The sequence below is a fragment of the Plectrocnemia conspersa genome, unplaced genomic scaffold, assembly GCF_051122295.1.
Source record: "Plectrocnemia conspersa isolate PC_06_02 unplaced genomic scaffold, ASM5112229v1 ptg000012l, whole genome shotgun sequence".
Lineage (NCBI taxonomy): Eukaryota > Metazoa > Arthropoda > Insecta > Trichoptera > Polycentropodidae > Plectrocnemia > Plectrocnemia conspersa.
The window spans coordinates 11,783,289-11,805,683 of NW_028277176.1; the positions used below are offsets into that span (position 1 = coordinate 11,783,289).

The 22,395-nt window shown below is 30.1% G+C and overlaps 1 protein-coding gene across 3 annotated transcripts in view; it reads left to right on the plus strand.

Moving 5' to 3' along the window:
* Positions 1-22,395, plus strand: part of LOC148228223 (uncharacterized) — a 146,361-nt gene that overhangs the window by 68,388 nt on the left and 55,578 nt on the right. The window lies entirely within an intron of this gene.

Genomic DNA, 22,395 nt, shown 5'->3' on the forward strand with positions numbered 1-22,395 from the left:
GTTAAAAGTGATTTGGAGAACAAGTTTTTTAATCTCGCTAGCGTAATACAAACGTACGTGACGATCGGAGTCTTTGGTGGATTAGGACCACTTTCAAATGAACCAAATCAAAGGACAATCGGTGTCTGTACACATATAAAGGAACAATACAAGTGCTGACAAGTCGGTGGAATATGACTTGCAGGTACCCGGAAACAACTGACTCATAACAGCGTTGCAAAATCTCCAGCTGTATTATTAGAATAGCAACATACAAAAACAACAACAGTCTATGTCTGTCTCAAATCGTATTAGCCAAGCGATCGAGAGTAGAATAGAAACAACTACCTCCTATATCTCAAAAAAGAATATGAAGTATAAACGTGTATAAAAGTGCGAGCACAGTGTACTCATTTCCACCAGATACTTCCAACCGGATTTATTTTCTGATTAGGAATTTCTACTAATCAGAACTAGACTATTCTACTATTTTGACTACTAGTCCAACCAAACTCACAATAAGTGGTGCTACGCCAATCATCTACCAAGACTTAGAAGACGGAGAAAGCAGCTGCTTTACACTTCACGTTAAACTTGATCCAGCTAAGAAGTCCGAAATCCAAGAGACTTGAAGACCACGAAAACAATAAGTATATTGCACTAATCTTAACTAAGGTGATCTAAAAACAGTTGAGATCACCTGTAATATTAGCAAAGGTGTCGCACAGTGTATGACGTCTCTGCGGATACGTATTATCAATTTGTGTATGCGTGGTGCAAAAACGACCCATGGTTATTCGATTCATTTGTAAAATGTTAACTAAATAACTAAAGTTTTGCGAGCTGAAACACGATTTTCGAAAAAACTTGCACAATTTCTATGTTGAAATGGCAAACCAAACTGAGCACAAATCAGCTGTCGCTCGAAAAAGTGTTCGAAATTCAAAAAACAAACCTCTAAAAAAACACTCTTTACTAGCGAACAAATAATTCAACTGAAATTATAAGCTGCTATAAAATGTCCATGAAACTCAATTTGACAGTTACGAAACGTCTCTTTGCTGTTCAAACCCAAACCTAACCCAAAAAAAGCTCTAAAACTTATTATAGTTTTACAACTTTCATTAGGTCAAGTCATCTCTCAAAGGAAAATAAGCGGAAGAAGTATAGACATATGGCGCAATCTCGCATATTACTCTATAGTTTGTATTAAAAATATTACACTATGTTTTAAAAATATGATATTACTATGAATATAATATAATAGAGCTGATCAAAGTATATTCAAACCGAATTTTGGTCAATAGGAGGTAGCAAAAAAAATATCACTTCTCAGAAGTCAAAAATTCACGTCAAAAGCAATAAAATCGTGTCGGCGACGTTGCAGTGAGAACGCTCGTTACCGAGCGTTCTCACTGCGACGGCGACGGCACGATTTTATTGCTTTTGACTTCAGAGAAGGGATAATTGTTTTTTGCCCCCTTCTATTGAGCAAAATTCGGTTTAGACATACCTCATTCATGGTGAAATGGCAAACCATATTGAGCACAAATCAGCTGTCAGCTGTAAAATTGGTTGTTGCTGGAAAAAGCTTTGCCAATTCGAAACACAAAACTCTTAATAAAAAAACACTTTATATATATATATTTCTCATTGCGTACGGTGTGCACAAATTTGTGCGTTTTAGAAACCTTCCGTTGCGTCGGTGTGCACAAATTTGTGCGTTTCGTCATTTTAACTTCATACGAAAAAAACCCACGTAAACTGCGTATTTACTGTAACGTATTTATTTAGGGATTTACCTACAGATGTTACTAATATCATATTAACTAAAAATAGTTCAAAAAAGTAGAAATTCTAAATTCCAGAGGCTCAAAACTCGGGTAAAATAAATTCATTTCAAGATGTATGTTTACATATATATATACAATTTTTTTCTATGGAATTATCTCACATATTATTTATTAGAAATAGTGAAATCACTTAATACCAAATTGCGAATCACGTATCAATAATATATAAATATATTTAAATAATTTTTAACACTTAACGGTCGATTTACGCGGCGATATTCGCAAGACACCCAACCGTCCAATTTCGAACAAATGTAACGTTTCCGTTAGGCTAAGCGCACGCTGTTAAAAAAAAAATGGTAACGAAAAACCCCACCTTATCGGTTTGATTCAGGTAAAGATGGTTATTTTTTTAGAGATATGTTTCTTGAAATTCTTATCTACAAAATTACAAAAAACCCAAAATATTCAAAGGTAATCGCATAAAAAAAAGAAATGTTGAGCTAGACCTAATATCTAAGTACATATTATCAACCCGAAGCATTATAACAAAATAATCAGTGATTTTCAACTTTTAATTGCGTTAATTTATTTTACAACTTTTTGCATTATTATATTTTGTTAGCTTTACAATATATTTTTGTTATGCTTATTTATTTCGTACACCTTCATTTATTGATACTATTTTCTAAGAAATAAATTACAGTAAATCAAATTCATATTTTTATAATATAAAATATAATGTTTTTTATTTATCATTATTTTCTGTTATATATATGTATGTAGAGGTATCGTGGGCATTTAAATGCAGATTCATCAATCCCAAATCCCAAATTTTATAATATTTAGACCTGAAATGATCCCGATCTGTTCAAATTAAATAAACTGTTCTCAACATGTTTTCAATTACCAACACATTGAATACCGGGCATTATTCCTAAAAATGGAGCGTGCGGCGGGGATTATTTGCAAAAATTAGGACTTTAATTTGTGTAACTATCCAAGCACATTGGTGGTGGTTCGAGTCTTTATTGGATGCAAAATAAAAATACAAAAAGTGGTAAATATATAATATTAAAGCAATAAAATGTTTGGAATCACTGCTAATTTTTAATTATATTAAATATACTATATAAAAAAATAATACATAAATTATAACAGAAATATAAAATAATAATACATAAACAATAAAAGATTACATTTAGCCATAGGCAAACGTTACGTTTGTTCGAAATTGGACAGTTGGGTGTCGTGCAAATATCGCTGCGTAACTTGACCGTCAAGTGTTAAAAATTTTGAATTGATTGTATAGGTCACAAAATTAGATATTTTCGGTTTTTATTATATACAACAGTATTTTATCATCATTTTATTATTATCTTTATTGTTTTTATTCAAAAATATATATATTTGGTTATTCTAAACTAAAAATTATATTTTATTTTATTGGTACGCGATCCACAGTTTGACATTTACTGATTTTATCATTGCGAATACAAAAAAACGATCATCATAAATCTGTTTTTAAAATTTGACGTTAAAACGTTGACTAATTAAAGAGTTACGATGTTTTAAAAAAAATAAGTTTGTATCCTAATTTTCGCAAATAATCCCCGCCGCACGGCTACATTTTTAGGAATAATGCCCAGTATTCAATGTGTTAAAATAATTTATTTTAATACATTTTACACATTTTTTGCATGGTTAATTATGTCCAAAAGATAAGCATAAGTACTTTTTTATGAATTCGGTCTGAAAAGGTCAATTTTATAAATATTTCACCTTCATTCCATTTTACAATTATTTATTTATGTATAAAATAAAATATTGGAGAATTTTATCAATTTTTCTTTATTATTTATATTTAAAATAATCAATGCTAAATTTTTTGTTGAATATTTTTCAATTATACTAATGATACTGGGAGAAGAAAGACAGGTATAAGATTTTTTTTAGAGACGCTTCTTGCACACTTTTTTTTTATTAAATACGATATAAAATTACACTATGTTTACTATTAGATAGCAACTTAATATTATTACACCGTACATTAACGCATTTTTAAGATTTTCATAAAATAGAAATGAAATTGTAATTAAAAATAAATGGAAATAAGTCTGCGTTTTTGTTTATCTAATCAATAAATAAATTTTATATCGACTGTTTTCTCACTCAAGAGATTGACAATTTAAAAATGTATTTCATGTAATTTTGCCTGTCGACGTCTGGAGATTGGTTCGACGTGCACAAAGTAACATTGACAATATCTCAGGAGAATAAAATACTTTATTTTAGTATCTTAAAATATATAACGGAAGAAAAATTTGTTTACTAATTAAATAAATACGTACTAACTTTTTCTATTTATCTAAAAAATATGTTTATCTTATGACGCCAATGGATGTTTATAATATGGTATAATATGATTCATATAATAAACATTTTATTTATAGCTGTGTGTTTTTTAAACTTATTATATTTATTAACTCAACTATAACCTTAATAATACGTATCGATTATTATATAAGCTAAATGTAAATTATATTATATAATTGAATATACTTTACATTGTAGAATATAATATATAATAGGTAACTACGCATTTCCAAACCATTAAACATTCGTTAGTAATGTGCTCTTATTTCCATCAACGATTGTGTGATATTTTGCTAATATTATATTATAGATTAATAAATTAAATATTTACTCAAATGATTAAAAAGTTTATTTTGTTTGAGGTTTATGGTTTACATAGTATAGGAAAAACCACAAATTAAAAAAACAATTTTTTTTATCATAAACCAAATATAATTTAATCTGTTTTTTACTGTATTCTGTTTTATTGTACACTTATCCTTAGATTAACGCGGTTAATAAAATACCCAATTCCAACATATTTTTTATACATAAGTCTATGTAAACAACGCATGGGTGGCTTACTCCTACTTGACCTACATCTGAAACCTCTAACACTGCCCATGCAGAGCTTTTTAGTTTACTTAAATAAAAAATAAAACAATAAGAAGAAGCGAATTGGTTTGATATGTAAAATGTCAATAATGTAAAATGTGTTTTCTTTCTGCAAGCATCCTTCGGATGGCAATTTCCTTCCTATTCCAATAATCGTACCGGTTAAAAAATATTGCATAATGTATATAACAAAGCTTACATTATACATATGAAATTTAAAAAAAATCGTTTTAAACGTTTTTTAAATTTATAATTATTTATGTACGAACTTTTACAATTATACAAAATTTATTTAGTCCTGCTAAATAAGTTAAAAATTGAATTCATATTTGTATTTCCTTGCATCATAATGCATCGGCTTTTATAACAAGCCGCCGAGAGAATGCATTTAAGATTTAATGGCTATAAACTTATCGCTAAAAGCGCATATTTTGTCAAATAAGAACGGATGGTATTCAAAGGCGTTCTAAAGCAAGTGTATGCAAACAGCAGAGGGTCAAATCATATTTATGCAAAGACTGATTAAAATGGCTAACAACAATAATAACTTACAAATGAAACCAGTAACTTATAAAATAATATTTAATTTTTATGAACTATTTGAAGATGCCAAAAAACCTGGATAATATTTTCTAATGATAGATCTTATAGCTAATAACTATATGTAAAAGCATGCAAAGACATGAATTGTGTATTTTTCAAACCTTACGATAATGAACCTAGGGAGGCGTAAATTATGCTTTTAATAGTATAAATTTAATTTCACTAACTAGGCTTGTTAAAATGTATCAAACAATGTATCAAAAATTCCACTGATCAATAATAGTGAAACTGTATATAAATATAAATAACTTTAATGTGTCGCTCTACAACTATTTATAGTGTTATAACTTTTATTTGGTCAAGTTGGCTTAGGATAATTCGTTTAGTTTGCGTTTGGGGTTTAATAGTAAATGGACGTTTAGCGCATATCAGTTAAATTATACTTTCACTAGTATAAATATATATCTATCGGTAGAAATCTATTCTAATATGGCTTCCCTGAAACGCCAGTGAAAATACAACATTCATTGTAACATATCCGCGATTCATATAACAACATTTATTGGAATCAAATTAAATTTTAAAGGTTTTGCTAATAAATCCATTTTGAATCTTACGTTTATATTCGCTATTGTATTCCTTTTCACTTGGTAACAACTTTAACATAACGCCGCATCGGCATAAGAAGCATTCAGAGTAGCTCGGGTTAAAATTCAGATTATCCGGGACGAGATCTGGGTCGTGACCCGCAGGTTAAGCAGCTCTGGAGCACACAATAAGATTACACAAGAGAAGGATGTTGAATGGAGAGTAACGGTGTTCATGCACACTCCAATATTGTTAATGGTTAATAGACACACACAGAGGGGGATGAACCGTAATTTATCATAAATTTTATTCGTTACAATTCGTTATGTCAGGTTGCGGTTGGTTTTCCCTCAAAACGGGAGGTATTATGTACAGTGGCGTACTATTATGTTCACAGTTTTGATTACACTGTAAAAGAAGGTTCTTGCCTGCAAGATAATATAATATGTTTTATATGTAATATAATCTGTATCGTTAGTATCAGTGATATGCACTTTTTTGCTGTGATTAAAATGTTTTCACATAAAGATATATGTATATGTAAAATTGTTCGCTTATTTAATATTACTAGTTTTTTCAAAACAATTATTAAAATTATGCGAATTTTAGCACATAAAATAACACCCAAAACGGCTATTGAAAGAAGCTGCCGAGAGGCACTTAAAGAATCATATATGTTTACAACGCATTAAAGTAACGAATAAAGTACGAATTCATATAAAAATTTGTTAACAGCAAAGGAATTCGACCCGAGACTGAGGACCGTTTCTCCCTGAGCAAGTATAAGTTTCAAGACAAGTCGTAAGAACGCAAACACATAAATAAATGTTCATTTGCAATAAAAAACGGTATTTTTCGTTACCGCCTAAATCATATGTAGCTGTTTTTTTGATATAGGAAAGACTATGGGCAGAAATGTTTGTTTTCCTCCCATACTCACAACGACATACAATTCAGAACCTTTATGTCTTTACTTCAGTCTTCTATAGCAGTGTTTCTTAGCCTTCTTACACCTGCAGACTACTAAAAATATAAGAAACATCTCGCAGACTATTAATATTAATTATATATTACGATCTAAATTTCGAGTATTGATTGCACATGAATTACTGTCTTCGACAGAGAGATTATTAATCCATGTATTGCCTTTAGAGGATCCTCATTATCGGGGTAATAGCGATTAAAGTTTTAAATTAAAGCCCGTAAGTGTCGAGCAACTATGTTTATAATGAACTTCCTGTTTACGTAAACAGCAATTAAAATTTCTTCAAAGAGGAATCATTTAAGTGTAAGCGACTAACCTAAATAGCAAGTTTTTATAAACGCACATTAAACATTTTTCACGCTAATGCACAGCTTATTTATTTTATTGCACATATTATTCGTTTTAGGTCACGCTACAAATAAAATAATGCTCAATCTAAATTTTTTTTTTAGACATAGTTATAATTATTTAATGCACATTTTTTATTAAAACAATTACACGTGTTGAAAAACGATAACTTTACAGGTATTTTTATATTAAAAAATATATTTTATATTCACTGAAAATGATTTTGCGAATTATATTTTTTTTCCATTTTAGATTTTTTTTTAAATAATTAACAAATCGATGTTTTATTTTAATACATGCAATTAAAAAGATAGTTATGATTATTTTCATATTTTAAATCTCTATTTTTTTTATAAAAGTTTATTTAAAAAATATGCATGTGTATATAATAAATGCACAACAGTGATTCATAATCATTTCCATCAATTCAATTCTTGATGATGTACAATAAAATAAAATTATCCGTAACTATAGTTAAATTTAAGGAAAAATATATAAAACCTTTTACAAATTTAAAAAAGAAGAAAGAAAAATATAAATGCACATAAGTACATATACATATGTATATGCATACACAAACACATACACATATGAAATATAACACATATACAAAATTATATAATTATAAACCTAAACCGGTAGACCTGAAACTAATGCCATTACAATAGGTTTAACTACTTCAAAGCAATATGTGCTTAGCCATTTTATGTTTGTATTTGAATTTAAGTTTGGTTAAAGTAAAATATAATAAGTAATTCATCAGTCATTTTTTGTTAAAACAATTACATATGTTGAAAAACTATATCTTTATAGGTATATTTTTTATAAAAAATACATTTAATTTTCATTGAAAATAATTTTATATATGTTTTTAGTATAATAGTATGTTTTTTTCTATATTAGATTATTCCAAAAAAAATTCAACATGTTTAAAATTATTTTAATTTTAATATATTCAAAAATATAATTATGATTTTTTCATATTTTATATCTCCTCTATGATTGCCATGTTATAATAAAGTTTTTGATTTTTTAATATGGTTACTTATTACTCCAGTGTAGATTAAGTGAACATTTTGAATACTTTGAAAAGCACTGGATAGTGATAGCATACAATAACTATACCATATTTGCGTTAACACAGTCAGTTCGAGAGCTATCCATTCCATCATCATTCATAGTTGAAAAAGAGATGTCAAGTTTGGGCTTACGCCCTTACCATTAGCTCTAAAGCACACGATACGGATCGATTGACACATATAAAAAATATAGTAATGATTTAATTTCTATAATTTGTCCAAAATATAAACAGGAGTAATGCTTAGTATATCGAACGTATATCCGTATCGTGTGCTTTAGAGCTGATAGTAGGGGCGTAAACCCAAACTTGCCATCTCTTTCTCAATTATGAATAATGATAAAGTGTATAGTTACATTGCTCATTTTTTTGTGTGTACTGTAACTGAAGTGATTTGATAGTGCATAAATTGACTAGTTAATGTGTGCATTATCGAAATTCACACTTTGTTTATAACGTGTATACTCATCAAGGGAGCTTAATATCTCTGAAATAATGGTCCGTCCAAGTAAGTTAAGACAAAATAGTCTTTAGCTTCAATATATATCATTACTCAAAGGAGAATAGCATGATCACTGATGTCAGTTCATTCGTTAATTTGAATCACAAAACATCTTGATCATCTACAACTCGCTCTTCAATGTCAATAACTCTTCTCTGAATAGTGTCGTTCAAAAATGCTACAATCTCTAATTTTTGAGCGGCTTGAGAGCCCAAAACTTCCAGAGAGACTTCTAAAATGCAAGACTTCTTATCAATAGAGAACGTTTTAGTTATTCGTAGGGCAACTAAATAAGAGGCGTTAAGCAGCGACTTGTCACTTGTCGTCATCTTCTTCATTTGATTTTTCTGATTTTCATCTGGTCGTGTAAAATTTAAAAAATAATCCAGTGGCTCATATGCGAGAACACTGTTCTTTTAATTCAAATAACGAACGCGTTTGTAAGATTTCATAGTCATTTGACAGATTTTAAATATTACAGTACAGAGTGTAGTTGGTCCTAGCGCCGAAGCTTCGCTCCACCCCCAGATCAGCTGTTGCGCCAACACTGAGACTACGCGAGGAAAAATTAACTCATGGATGTTATCAACATCCTTTAAGTTTGGTTTATTAAATAATTGGAATGTGGGAAATTACGTATTTTATGCATTGAAATATTAAAAATATAATTATTTTTTGATCGATGAAGGGAGATGGCAATAGGTTGCTTATTTTATTAAATTATTTTTTTAATAATTTTACAAATTGTTTTTTTCTGATTTTATTAATAAAATAGTATAAAGCGTAATTCACTACGTCGTGTTATAAAACTATAACATTTAGTTTACGTTATTTAAAAAAATTACAAGTGAATCGAAACAAAGTTATTGATCTAATTATTCACAACATGGACGTGCCTGGAGTGCGATAAACAGATAGTTTTAAAACTCATACACGTCGAGTTGTCAAGTTGTTCACGCCCACTACGGACATTATATTTATATTTTTATATGGTGAAAGTTAGCACGCCACTGAGTAGGTGTATCCATAAGGTTAGTCTCGGGTAAGAGGATATGCCGGATAGGTGCGTGAGGTCAATTCTTGTCGAGATAAAATTGGGAGTCGCTCCAGGGGTGCCACAACGCAGCGACGTCACGCTCTCCCCTCGCAACCTTATTAAAAATAAATGGCCTGGGATTTGAACCGGCGTCTCTGGGATGTGGAACGGTTCACCCCCCGGCCGAGAGCTGCTCGCCTCTCGGTTAATTAGCTGGAAGTGTTGTTGCAAAATGTATGGCATTGCGAAAATTACGGCACTCCCCCCCTCTCGTACGCCACCGCCCCTCTAACACCCATCACCCGTTGACTGATGGAATTTTTGGAAAGCGCTCCAACGTTGACGGAATGAGTAACAGAGATATTGATGGGTTAACGAGAACAAAAGTGAAAAAAATGGGGTAGACAAACACTGCTAAAATTTAAATACATACTGAAAAATTGGGTTGTCTAATTGAAAACATAGTTAATGTTGCATCATGGGATCAAAACAATACTTGTATGAATCGGTAATTGCAAAAACTATGAATAGTTTCAAGTTTGAGAGAATTTATTTACTTGAAATATATTTAACACACTGGGCAATCCAGTAGAGGGGTTTCATTTGACCGCTGACCTCGTACCTGTCAACAGAGCTAGATAGATACTGTTGTTAAGGGCAGTATTGTATGAGGGAGGGAGCTGCAGAAGCAAAAGCATCGGAGGCATTGATGTGACTACACATGTGGAGATATCTAACAATCTTTTAGAAACGGGCGTCAATATTTATTTAACTACAAGCACTCTCTTTTCGCGAAGATCATTGAATTTAAAGACCCTGAAATGATTACATCGAATTGAATAAATTGATAAGTTGATTCGATTCACAACTTTTTTATTGCAACTGCAAGAACGTGTACCTTTTTACAATTTAAGCAAAAGTTTCTAGTGTAAGCCATGCAATCAGACTATTTTAGTTAAATCTCTTCTCTAGAGGTCTACAAATAAATTAGCGCATAAAAACAGCTGTTAATAAAAACTGTTAAGATAAAAATTATTTGTTTAGGAACATACAAGTTAAGATTTAAGCCACACACATAATTGATGAATTAGCAAAATTAAAATATATTGTACAAGTCATTTCAATACTTTTCAATATATCCAAAGAATGTTTATGATAATTTCTATTATCAAAAATAATTGGAATTGTTGCAGATGGAGCATCTGTTATGAAAGGTAAAAAGTATCTCTGCACTTTTACCCAAAAGTTTGAATAATAATCATAAAAGTGAGGTTTTTGTTTGTGTGTGTTGAACTTTGAAAATTTATGTGCAAAACAAATTCACATGAAAAATGTAAAGGATGTTATAGTATCAACGGTTAACGAACGTAGTGATTGTTGCCTAAGCAAAAAATACTAATAACCTGTTGCCGGAAATAAAACTATTTATAAAGATGAAAGAAAATTAAGCTGATTTTAATCACGGATAATGGATAAAAAATATTATTAGTTGATATCTTTGCAAAGCAAAAATATATTAAAATGCATTTATAATATTTGGCTACACAACGCTTGTTATTTTTCTAAGCCCACTACACGCATCTTGCCAGAAAACATAAAACAAAGATATTTTATATGTCAAAGATTAAGTTTGATGTGCATAGTCTCAAGACTTCATTTTTTACTTTAATCGATTGAAGAGAAATATTTTGACACCCGCATTAGAAATATTCCAGATAAATTTTAAATGAATATGATTGTTAATACAGATTAAAATTTGAAAGAAACGAGGTCGAAATAGCATAGTTCGTAATGTCTAGACTGGTAACTTAGAGGCCACTGGTTCGAGACACTGCAACAGACTCGTGTTTTTAATTTATAAAAATGCACTGTTAATAAAAACTATGTGATATATATTGATTATAAATTATAATACACATTATAATTTATAATTAATTATATAGAACACCAATTCCCGGACTTCTAGTGGTTATTACTTACTTATAGGTATTCATTATGTTTGAATGACTTACCTAGTTGGTACAGATTTAACCCATTGAGCTTACATTGATAAATAAAAGAAATCCAGAAAAAACTAACTGATTCTTATGTGGTAAATGTTAAAAACTGCATAACCATATATAATTTTTTTAATAACTTACTTGTGTGAACGATTCTTAACGATTCGAACGATATGCAAGATATATTAAAAGGCGTATAAAACTAATGGATTTGTGTCTCTCATATTTAGAATCACAGATATTTTATCTTTCAATGAGAAGATTTAGCCCCCAACAAAAACGGTCAGTCCTATGTATGTATTGTTCTATTGATTTATAAAATTTCCATCAAAATCGATATAATCCAATGGATCAGAAAGTCTAATGATATTAAGAAATAGTAGGAAGGTTGGATTCTTCCTCGATGGTATATAAGTCAGAACTCTGTCACTAGAAATTCCATTCAGAACCAAATTTCCGAACTTCTACTTGGACTATTACTTCACTTTCGTCTCGGACGAATTAACCTTAAATTCTACTTCAATCAGAGATAGAAACGAACCTTTAAACACCGATAAAAAAGCCGCTTTCACTTCGATCGTCTAATCTGATGCAGTCAAGCAGTCATCTGAGTGCAAGAGTTCAACACAATCTCTTCTATGACTTGAAAATAATGCAGCAACCCGACGACAACGTGTTACAAATTGTACGACCATATTTCAAACTGCTATTTTTGTATGAACGGTGTATAATAAATACACGTAAACAAAGGAAATAAATTTAAATATAATTAATAAAAGTAAAAATAGAGTTGGCACGATGATTTTCGAGCCTCCGCTATTGTATTCTTTTGTTGTCGACCAATGAAAAATAAGCATTCAAATGTAAAACAAGATGGCCGACAGTAACGTGGCAACAGTTTTATATAATTGTTATTTTGCTACCCGACATTAATCGTCATGTGCGTTGGTCGATTTGACTAAATATAAATATTCGGATTGCAAATTAACTAGGTATGTTATAACTATAAAAATGAAATATATATAATGTGTGTAAGGATTATAATAATACATTGATTAAACTAGATAAACAATCTTCGTAATGAAATCTTCAAATTTTGAATTCCCGTCGACGGGCTCCGAGGTCGAAAAGTGAGTTTTTCCTTTTATAATACATACACATTTTCATTGCTTCCGGTTTAATGCACATATACGTTAGATTTGACTGGACCAGGTACATTTTAAACGTGAGCATGTAATGTATACTTTGTACGTATGAAGATTGAGGTTAATGTCGATCAAACCGTATAAATGCTTATAAAACGTATTTTTTTATCTATTGATATTTGGGGATACTATATTTCACGACGATTGCGTGACAATGATTGTGATGCAGTCGGTAATTTAGCTATAGGTGTTTGGTTACAGCAAAATAAATTAAAACATTATTGCAGCAAAAATAATTCATCTAGATTGTTCTGTTCCGATATACATATGTGTAGTTTCTTGGATGTTATCTAATAGACAACATTTTACAATTATTATAAATATGTGATTTTTCACCTGGAACAATCGATAGCCAAAATATCTAAGAGTGGTTTATTTTTAATTCCGATGTGGCAAAATATGTATACGTCATGGTTTTTAATCAATTTTTGTTCTGTGCCATCATTCTTCTTTCGGAATAGCCAAATTCAAGATATTCAAGTTATGCAGTATGTTCTTTATAAAAAGATAATACTTGCTGACAGTGACTTCAACATGAGAAGATTCACTCTTTGTTTATATACTAATTCTACGTTGTAGCCATATAGGTCATCAAATTGTTCCATCATTGCTTCTGAAAATAATTAAACACAGTAAGACCTTATCAAGAGTTAAGCAATGAACACATTATTACTTCTAATATAATCCATAAATTGAATTTAAGCGACAGCCGAAGAACAAAATTGACGGAAGTTACTGTAGAGGATTAAACACGTAGATTAGCATCTCTTCATCTTCTTCAAAATTGTCGCAATATGTCATATTTTGATTGTTTGCCATACGTAAATGTTATTAGATCTATCATTGCTTCTGAAAATAACTGTAAACGATATTATATAGTGGGTAAAATGTAACTTTTTGTTTACACTTATATGAGATTTTTCATTATTACTACCATTGTAATATGTTTAATTTACTTTGGTATGTATACCTTTAATTGGCAAATCACTGTTGTTTGTCTTTTAATATTTGATCCTAGAAAGTCAATAGTAATTTTGATAAACTAACCGTGATATATTATTCATATAACCAAACACTTATTGGCACACTCATAATTTATAGTTTTGATTATATTGTTTATAATTCTAATACTACATCATTTTGAATCATCTTCAATTAACACTTGCATTAAAAAATGCTGTGATTATAACATATTTCACTGTTTATTTAATTGCTTGATCGCTTGACAGATGACAGAAGAGTAGTCACGTGTAAGCAAATTTGAGAGCTAAGAAACATCCCGGTTTTGGGCGCGCTTGAGAATAAACTACGCAATTGATTTTATTGATTCAAATTGTAAAAATTTGTATTAGCTTCTCTATACAGATAAAAAGTGTACTACATTTTGGCGAACGTTGGCAATTTAAAGTTATAGTTTTTAGAGAATTTTAAAAATTTTGCTTGAAAAAACTTTTCCAACAAAAAGGGGCAAAGTTTCAAAATAAGTACTATTCGCGTAAAGTCCTGTCATTAACAACCAACTATTAAACATATAGTGTTGCAAAAATCTCTCTTACTGACGCCTGTTTTTGGTAAGCTAGCGTGTGTGCGAATACAGCTAGTTTACATATATTACTCCGAGCGGTGATAGAGAAACTGACGGAGAGATGATGTCAGTGGACGATTCTCAGAGTTCTGATTAGTGTGGCAGTGACAGTATATTCTCTGAGTGGTGGTGGAGAATTTGGTGATCGTATGTTGTCCACGGTGATCGAATATTGTCTTTTCGAGTGTCTTTTGGCGACTGCCTTCTCGTCATAGGAGTCCAGGTTTAAGTATCCAGGGCTGCAAAGCTTGCTAACCAATCACAATTATGCAGCCAATCGCTGTAGTCGCATCTTGGAACGACGAAATAGTAATAATAGAAAGCGACATTTGTGTCATGGGCGTTTTTCAAGGTCGTATTGCATTGCAACGGGAACCTTAAAAATCCGGTGATTTATTATATCCGTGACCGTTTCGTAACAAAGAAATATTCTCTCAATGACGGAGAATATTTACAGTAAGAACAAAACTCTTATTATTTATGTGTTTCTCTGGTCGTAACGAGAGCTTTGTGTGTGATCCCATTCTTGTTGATGAATGATCATTTTGGTCACAGTATATTAACGCAAGTTTTGAGAAAATTAACCTTTCAAACGTAGGCTTTTATGTGTGGTCGCCATAGTACAATTAATATTTGTATACCAATATTTAAATAAAAAAAGCGGGTGCCAGTGTTGGTCGGCAGTGTCGAATGCGGGAGAGTTCAATTAAATAATAGTGGTATAGCGTGTCTCATTATTAAACTCTACTTAAAAAAATGGTTACTTAGTAAGTACAATGGATCAAGGAAAAGATTTTGTATCGGGATATTATTTATTAACTAATAAAATTAAATATCATTATAAATTTGGGTTAATTTAAAGATTATATCCAATTTACAGCACGAGAACCGCTGAATTTAAACGCTACTCAGTAGGATTGCCATAATTGTCTAATGAAAATTGTTTGAAATTGGAAATATGCCAGTGCATTAAAATGTCCGCCAAATCCTTCCATATATTTTAACAACACAAATAATCTTAAAATTAATATTATTCCAACTGTCACAGCGAATATCATTGTTATTTCATTCTACTTTTTCATTTGAAAAAATATCTATATTAAATATTTATACTAGTACTTTTATAGTTTTATTATGTATATCTAAAATTGCTTTGAATATTATCAAGTGGAACATCATTTACATATTTGTAATACGAAATTTCATTTACTATTGAATATATTGGTTTTCGCGTTTAAATATTATTATAGTTTAGGTGAAGCTAAACTGGTGTTGTTGGAGTATTGGATTAGTTAATGATAACTAGTTATTTCAAGCTAATTTTCCACTCGTTTGTGCTTACACAATGTTAATTGTATGTCTGCTGATGGATCGAATGCAATTATTCCTAACCACAATATTTGTTATATTTAATATTTGTCTAAATCTATTTAACTATGTCTATAAAGTGACGATGATGAGATACATTTTATGTGTTTCCTTTTTTTTACTACAACAAACTTTTCTGTAAGCTGCGGTATACAAATAGACCCTTTACAGATCAGATAAAAAGGAAAATCTCAAAGAGTAATACGTTAACATATGTGCCTATATACAAGCTAGCAGATATAATCAAACTTGGGTTTCCATGAAGTAGTTTCGAGTTTTTAGAAGCTATCATGATTACATAAGATACATACATATGTTTGTATTCCGAAAAAAAAATACCTAATACCTCTATTTTAATGTGCATATGAAAAGTACAAGTTGATTGTTAAATGCATCATATAATATATAAGCTGCTGTACAATGTGGCTGAAAAAGCGCAGTCCATTATTATTAAAGCAAAGCGTATGTCTGAATAATCCTATAGACTTATATTAAGCCGTCATATTTCATTTTGCTTCAATATTTTAAAGCGACATTTAAGATAAATTTTAATTTATATATAATTAAACTGAATAAATATTTTATTATTTAATTAATGCTTTTATATCGTTACTGTAATACTGTATGCTTATTTTCTCACACAAGTTATAAAAGCACATTTTTTCATTATAAACGTACACCATTGTTTCAAATAAGAGTGGAAGATTGATCATTTCTTCCTGCGTTTATCTTCATTAAAATTTCGCCCTAAGCTTTCTGTGTAAAGCAGTAGTTCCCAACTGAGTATTCGTGTACATAATTTTTTCAATAAAAAGACTTTTGGATTGTCTGTCTCGATATATTTTATATATGTATATATATTTTAAAAATGTTTTAATGAAGATACTGTGTTCATAAGCTAAAGCTATTAATAGCAAAACATACACTAAATCTATTTAAAGTCAGCTACAAGGAGCTGGTCCAGTTTGTATCATTTAATTTTAATATTTTATGTTTTTTTTTTCTACTATGTATTGTTTTTTATATCCCTTTTGTGTGTAATACAATGTATTATGATGCATTGGAGTAACCGGTTAGGTCTCAATGGTCTTAATTAAATAAATTAACAACCCAGGTTCCAATTTGTATGGTCTATTTCTTAATCTTAGTAGTATATCGTCAAAGCAGCAGCAATACGATTTTATAGAAGCAGCAGGACGAATTTTCTGAGCTTTTAGATCGATTTAAAATTACTAAAAATGTTGACCTTCCCACTACTATAAACTTTTCGCGAGCATATGATGGACCAATTCATTTGAAAGCTCAAAAACTCTGATTTATTAAGCTTAACAAAATACCTTCAAGATCCTGCCAATTCATTTTTTATGAAAATTTACCAACAGACAATAATACAGTGGAATACATTAAAATTGATAGTAAAGGTGTCTCAAATGATGAAGATTAATAATCTACATTTATAAAATTGTTATTGTATTATTTTCTGCTAATTTTAATATTTTAAATTTTACATGTTTTTTTAATATTAATAATGTATGCGTGTACATATATATTCAGTAATGTTAAGCTTAAGCTGTAAATATAAGCAAATTAAAAATAAATATATTAGGAAAATAAAGTTTTATCGGAAAAACTGTTAATGTAAAAAAAATCCGGTAAAACGACTTATGTTCAAGATGATTTTTAGTTTTTATCTTTTTTGTATATCCTTGTTATCAAAGAAAAATATTAATTTTTATTCTCTCCTGTAAAAAATGATTTTAATGACAATTGTCGTTCTTCAAATAAGGTCTTCAATTTTAATTATTTTTATAGTGATTATTAATCTAATTATAATTGATTCTACGAATCAATTTAGCTAATCAATAATACTCGAAACTTGTACGTAAATAATATAATTTATTAATACTTTACCCATTATAAGTTTTAATAAATGCTCAATAATATTGCTTCATTCTTAGAAGAGAAAAGCAAATCGTTAAAGGCAGTCTTCTTAAGAAGGGTTTCAGATTATTTGTGCATCGTCTCGTGAAATCGTGACTGTGAAAACGTATCAGAAAGCCATAAGTCAAAACCATTCAAAGACTTTTTAAGGCTCAGTTCAGAAAGTTTAGTCTAATTTATATCTAATTTATTAAACATATCTAATATTGTTGCAGATGAAAGTGGGGCAATATAATACTATTGTAGATTATTTTTTTGTTAATACTTAACATATTTTTAATTCTGGATAATATATATATTTTTTAATATCTAACTACAATGCTTCTTAAAATGAATTTTTTTATCTACAATTACTCCTAAATATTTTATAATATTACTAATTGTATCATTGATATATAAGATAAACAGCAATGGTCCCAATTTAGACCCCTGTGGTACACCGTGAGATAATATTTTCTCTTTAGAATAAGCATAATTTATTTCAACTTTTTGCTTTATTTTTTTAAATAATTATTAAACCATCTTTTCACTTTTACCGATATTTTTTCACTTATACCGATATTCTCTAATTTCTTCAACATTATTATCTTGTCTTTTGTTTTGAAAGCTCTCTTGAAATCCAAGAAAACTGCTCCAATGATTTTGTTTCTATCCTTGGCTAACAACCATATTGTTTCAGTGGAATGCTTTTCTCTGAAAACCGATTGTTGTTCACAAATGAGAAATAATATAATCTTTTAATGGCTTGATTACTACTTCTTCCATCGCCTTTTCTATATAAGACAACATGTTAATTAGTCTCATTTCCATAACCTTTTTACTATTTTTATTTTAGATATATGTAACATAGTAACAATCTTCAAATTATCAGGTATTTCTCCTTTTAAGAGTGCTTTATTGACTTATTAATGTAATTTAAAAACTATTAATTTTCAAGTTTCTTATATTATATTTACATCTAATTCATCAGTACTTGTTCCATTTTTTAATTTACAAATTATGTTGTGAATTTCATACAAAGATACTGATTTAAATTCACTGAATTTTACTGTATTGCATTGCATTTACAATAATTTAGCTGACGTACTTTCTATATTGAAACAAAAACCATTGCTCACAATAGTGACAAGGTTAGATAGAAAAACCGATAATATCAAAAATTCTTTTTATAACAATAAAATTCAGTTAGGAATTAGTCCTCGAAGGAGTACGTAATAAATGTCTTTAATTATATTTACATCTAATTTATCAGTACTGGTTCCTTTTTTTAATTTACAAATTATGTTGTGAATTTCTTTTAAAGATACTGATTTAAATTCACTGAATTTTACTCTATTGCACTAAGTTATTAAGCTGCGGTATTAAATTCACAATCTTTTATACTCCTTATGTAGTATGTATTAATTTTTATGCTATTATATGAGGATCTTTATATATATTTCCATTAATTTCCATATTTATTATGTCGTTTCTCTGAGTAGGATTAATTATTTTTTTATTGTTTTCATTTATCGATTTTTTATAATATTTTTTTTCTATTCTTAATGTTTTGACTGCCATACTTCTGCATTGTTGGTATTTTTTTCCATTTTTAATTTAAGACTTGAGTTGTATATTTTGATTAAAGTTTTTAGTTTTAAAATCCCTTACATAAAAACTTCATATTTCATTTAATTACATTGGCTTTTTTCTCTAAAAAATCAAATTAATTATCTCTTGAAGGATATCCGACATCACGTGGATTGGAACTTACATAAAAATATTTATCTATCGTTTCACACAACAACCGGAAAATGTATGCTTATCGCCTTATCTCTTACATATACCACTTTGCAAAGTTTCGGTCCATTTTTACGGCGGTCGTTTGTTGCGAATTTCGCTCGAACACTATCAGCATCGTTATAGTGCCCCTGTACACTATACGCATTTACGTAATGATTAGACCCGTAATTATATTCCCATTTAACGATCATAAGAGTGTCGAGAGAGCGAGAGAGAGAAAGAGAGATAAGGCATCGGCACAATGGACCGCAAAATATTCAATTGTTTTCAACAGCTCGTTCGTGTATGAAGATATTATATTTGCAATCGGACCAGGGGCGGACTCGTGACCGGGTAAGGGCGGCAAAATGGCCGTGACGTAAAAGGGCCATTTATCAAACACCGGTCCATGTACATACATACTTCGTGTGTACATACCTATGTACGGTGCTTGTGTACACTGGCATACATGTTTGCGCTGAGGCCGCCAAACTGTGTGTGTCGGGGCAAAAATTCAATTCGTCCGAATCAGGTATTACACGCTTTCGTATACATACCTGGAGATATATTGCCTTGTGTTGTGTGTATTACGTAAGTGTCCTACTCCTTTTGTGGTGGTTGCTCCTTTGGGCTTTTGCGGGGATCAGATATCTTGACGTGCTTAACTTGTTTCATTCATATTCCTGGCGCATTGACACATATGAAAAATGCGTAAAGGGTAACGAAATGTCGGTTGTCTATCATTTTTTCAATATTTTTTTCACATGACTTTTAACCTTGATATGGAATTTTGTCACAGAAATTATTTTATTGTATATGTTGGACCGATACGTTGCGGACATCAAACAGCAACACCGCGGTGGAACGATAGTTTGGCAAAGCGACGGAAGGAAGTTTTCCGATCTTTTTCAGTGGTTAACCTGCGTCTCCAGTTATAAACCAGTTCACAAACATACTCCAAATATAAAAATAAAGATACGATCCAAACTCTCCATTTATGAGATATCTGGAAAGTTTCTCTAAATCCTCTTTACCAATGATGAGTAAATCTATTCGTCAGAATTTCAAGCAATGGAGCCATTTTCAAAGACACTACGAACTTTATTTTGTATTGTAAATACTCTCATCGCCGATAAATTATTAAAGTAGCGCGCTCCGCATAATGAAAACGAGCATTCTCGACGCTTGATCGCAAACTTTGGCCATAAATCTCCATCTCTCACTCCTACGGCGTTAAAACACTTTCAGCAAACTTATAACGAAATTACATCAGGCAAAGTGATCTGAAAAATATAGAACTGTGACATTTGGCCATCTTGAAAGGTAGCTGGCGTAAAACACTTCCGCAACAACTCCAGGTCCTTTTGTAAATACAGTGAATCTACTAGTTAATTTCAATATTCTTAAACGCTTCAAGAACATGCTTTGGTTTAGTTCGCATTTGAACTTATAACATACGCCTGATAATCACTATAAGTTTAAGATACTGCAGTCATTGATTAATGTCTTTTAATTTTTTTTTAAAAAACACACATTTCATACACAAAAAAATGTAAAAAGAGTATGATTATTTAAAAAAAATTATTGCTTACGAAATTTTTGAATAAATTTAGTTTAATATTTTTTTTTATCTCGGTGTTTTCAGACTCACTTTAACCATCGAATTTTATTTATTTCTGAAAGCCACGGTTTGTGACTGGTTCCACATTGTTGAGCTTTCTTCTCACCGTCCGCGAAAATTTTTTTGCTTAAAATTAAATTGTATGAATATTTTTAAATGTTTTCCAAAAGCTGCATAGAAAAGGGTAGATCCGTGCCAGATGCTTTAAAATATGTATGCTTTCTTCAATACTTTTGATGTAGATTTAAAGTATTTGAATTATAAACTCAACTACTCGACCCAATTTTTGCATAAAATTAAAAATGTACGCGGGCTTTACACAGAATTACACAATAAAATTAGCGTGTCGGCGTACTTTTAATAAATAATCCAAAGAGGTTTCTTGTATTTTTCTCTCTCGTAATATGAAAATTATTAAGTAGCAAAAGCTCGACGCTCTGTAATTAATCAAAGTAAATTGAGCCGTTATAATCTTTCGATTTTTCGCGTTCATTATAAAAAATCATCTCCCTATTGAAATTTGTTATCTTTGCCAATCATCCAGTTCTCTCTCCATTATTAATATTAAAATATCTGCAATAATATTGAGATGTGTTTATTTGTTGTGACTATTGACGATATATGTCCAGAGATCCCTGGATAGTGTGTATTTAATAATGCATAAAAAAACACAAATGAATATAAATATACTATAAAGAAATATTTATTGTAATAAGCATGTTTCCCGTGGACAGTAGAAGCTTAAAATTAAACAGATCTAAGCCGACAATAATATAACCCGACACGCCAGCGAAAACTCAACTACCATTTCAACTCCAAGGCCTGATAGCGGCATCTACTTTTATCTGTATATGTGGTAATTTATACATGTTTATAAAAATATAAAATAAACTGCCCCTAAAACCAAAATATTTTTTATGGATTTCTTCCACTGCGTCTCCTATCGCATTTGTTGTTTTCAACGGAATTATTAAAGAAATGTGTATATATTAAGTTGCTGTGTATTATGCTCTTACTCGACATTATTTGGTAGTCGTTTTACCGTTATAGTCTGATGATATGTATTGTTTCAATAATCATTTTAGTACGTAA